This window comes from Camelus ferus, chromosome 18, assembly GCF_009834535.1.
Source record: "Camelus ferus isolate YT-003-E chromosome 18, BCGSAC_Cfer_1.0, whole genome shotgun sequence".
In the NCBI taxonomy this organism is placed as follows: domain Eukaryota; kingdom Metazoa; phylum Chordata; class Mammalia; order Artiodactyla; family Camelidae; genus Camelus; species Camelus ferus.
This window is the reverse complement of record NC_045713.1, coordinates 21,461,392-21,464,839: the sequence shown is the minus strand read 5'-3', so window position 1 is coordinate 21,464,839 and position 3,448 is coordinate 21,461,392.

The following is a 3,448-nucleotide window of genomic DNA, read 5'->3' as shown; positions in this document are numbered from 1 at the left end:
AGGCTCTCCCCAGCACAACGCCCACACCCTGCCCATCTCAGCTCCATCTGGGGACTAGGAGTCAGGAGCTGTTGACCACATGCTCAGCCCTCCCTGCTCATCTGCATTGAGGGACCAGACTTGGACTCTTGTGGGTCCTGGGGCTACATAGGGTCACACACTGTCAGCCCCCCATCCCAGTGCAGGTGTCCCTTGGGTAGTGAGTTGAGTTGTGTCCCCCAAAAGAGAAGTCCAGGTCCTAACCCCCCAGTACTTGCAAGCTGGACCTTATTTGGAAATAAGGTCTTTGCAGGTGGTCAAGTTATGATGAAGACATCGGTAGACTCTAATCCCACAGCTGTTGTCCTTACAAGAGGGGAAATTTAGAGACTTGGACACACAAGGAGTCCATGTGATGTCGGAAGCAGAGAGTGGAGTGGCACAGCCACCAGCCAAGGAGCAGCAGCAGCATCAGAAGCTGGAAGAGGCAGGAAGGAGCCCCCCTGGAGCCTCCTTGATTTCAGACTTCTGGTCTCCAGGCTCGGGGAGGATGGACTTCGGTTGTTTCCAGCCGTCAGGCAGCCCCAGGAGAATCATACATCCCATGTCTTCACACTGCTCCCTGTGACTGTCCCTCCAGCTGCCCACCTGGCTGGATATTGCTGGATGTGAGCCAAGTCTGGCCTCACTGCACCCCCTCCTTCCCCTTCCCCCTGTGTCACAGACTCTGATGGGTCACTGGGACGCAAGACCAGAAGCCCTTACTGGCACTGCCCGAGAAGGGCCAGCAGGTGGGAGGTGCTGGAGTGTGGGCCTTCCTGGCAGCCCCATGTCCTCTGGTCAGGTCACCCATGTGATATGCTGGGGGTGGCTCAGTCAAGGATGGCATTGAGCACCTACTACATGCAGGGTGCTAGCAAGGCTGCTGCTCCTTCAGTGTTCCAGATCCTTATAAATGACAGGATGCAAGGGGACATGTAGGGGGTGACAGTGTGTGTAACAAGGAACTGGCCCAATCCAGGTGGGCTTCCTAGAGAAGGCAGTGTTTTGCAGTCATAGGAGCATTTGCAAGGCAGTCCCAAACCCCAGCCAGGCTCGGCACAATTGGCGCTCAATAAACAGGGCCCCAAGGAGGGGGCTGGAGACATCCTCTGTGTACCCAGCCAGTGGCCAGGATGAGACTCTTTTGGTCAGCCCTGACAGTTGGGACCAAATCATGCCCTCTGTAGGGAACCCCCTGAGCACCCGCTGTATACCTGGAAGGCAGGCCTGGGTGTCTGAGGCCTGGCCCCATCTTTAAGGCCTAACCCACTGTCTCCCTGGGCCACCGCACTTTCTGTCAACTCATCCTGTTTAAATATTTAATCCTGTTAAATATTAAACCTCTTCCAAGCCCCAATTACGATCAGATCGATTCTGGGCTGTGGTTGTGCTGCCGAGCTGGCACTCTGCCTCAGGCGCCCAGATCAGCCTGAGGGGGGCAGGGACTGGCGGCGAGAGCTGCCCTTAGCCCCACAGGTGCTGCCCCAGCCCAGCGCTGCCGCCCAGTGCACAGCCAGGGACCCGAGGCAGACGGGCCGGTGCCCCTCTCAGGCTCCCTGAGTCCCCAAGAAGTCTGGGACACAAGAGAAGCTTTCTCTACAGCCCCGAGCTCCAGGAGGTGGCATCACTGAGCCCATGTGACACTCCTGATTTCCTGGCCATTGCCGGAAGTGGACAGAAACATTCCCAAGGTGTGGGGAGCTGGGGCATCCCATCAGGAGAGGGACCCTGAGAGCCAAAACCAACCTTGGTTTAAAACCAGTTTCAAGTTGGGAGATATTTCAAGCATGCTGGAAAATTCAGAAAGTAACGGTGCCAACCCTGGACCTCCTCCGAGATTAAACATGTGCGTGCACCACATGGCTTCAGGTGTTTTTGAACTTCAGGTAAACTGTTGCACACAGGCATCCTATGCAAGTGGCCATCTTCGCCCCGTGAGAGAGCCACCCCTGGCACATAATTGTCTGTGTTTATATACGTACAGCAGCAGCTTATAGCAGTTTTACTGGGATAATAATATGGAGCACACGACTCACGAACAGTGATAACACAGGTGATACTCTTTACTGTAAATCACGCACAGCTGGGCAATTCTCGCGGGACTCCTCTGTTCACTCGTTCCTGGCTCCGGGATCTGGGCCTTACGTGCAGTCTCAGGGCTGCACCCCAGTCCAGCCAGGTGTGTCACTAAATCCAGAAGGAATTTGTCTGTTTACTTCTTTCTCACCCTGTAACAGATTATATTCACTCAACGGAAGCTGCTGACACTTCAGTACTGACTGTAAGTCTATATGACTCAATTTGCAGAGTGGCTGTGTTTAACACGTTTTTGAATGTTTAACCATTGGCACAGATGAGCCAGTCCAGGCCGGTGGCTGCCGTACAGACACATGTTCAGGCGAGTTCTGTGTTCCCGCTTGCCGTGTGGCTTCTAGACACGGGTGTGGAACGGGGGGTGTGGGGACCCACTTCCAGCTGTCCGTTCTGCCTCCCTCTTCTCCTTGTCTATTCCCAGATGTCCTCATGGCTTTAGTTTGGTGGTAAATCTTCATGTCTGGTTGGGGGACCCTCCCTGATTATTCTCTCCTGAAATTGGCTTGACTGCTCCCGGCCATTTTTCGGCCAGGTATGTTTAGAGTCAGCTTCCCAAGATCCAAGAAACACCTATTGGGCTTTTGCTGGAAGTTATATTGAATTTACAGGTTAATTTTAGGAGAATTACCACCCTTGCCATATCAGGTCTTCCCACACATGGACATATAGTTCTTCAATTTTTTTAGATCCTCTTTCATACCTTTGCATAACATTTCTTACTATTTTCTTTGTAACAGCCATGTGCATCTCCCTTCTCCCTGAGCAGTCCCTCCAGTAGGACTCAGGGAGTGGAAACCGTTTTGGTCCAGATTTGTCTGAAAAGTCTCGCTCTGTGCGTGTGTAGACTTCTCCCCAGCAGCCCCTCCTCCCTCCGCACTTCGGGGATGCTGCTCTGTTGTCTCCAGGGTCTGCTGTCTGTCTTCTGGCCGTTCCTCAAAGCACCAGACCCCCTGTCTACTTTCACCAGGACCCTCTCTTCACCTGGGTCCTGCAGCCCCACCTGGCCCAGCCTGGATGGAAATTTGCTCCTATTGATCATATTCACTCATATTTATGTTTGAGGTTACCTGTGTCTCTGGGATCTGAGGCTCCTTAGCTTTTATCAACTCTGGATACTTCTCAGCCGTAACTACAGCTCTTGCTTTCTCTTTTTCTCTCTGCTGGAGTGCCTTCTAGAGCAGGGATCAGGAATATTTTAGGCTTTGTGGGTCAGAGTGTCTCTGTTGCAATTATTCGACTCCAGTTTTGGTGCAAGAGCAGCCACAGACAACACTAGGCACAGGTGGTTCTAGTAAAAAGACAGGTGGGGAGCCATACGCGGCCCCCATCGCCC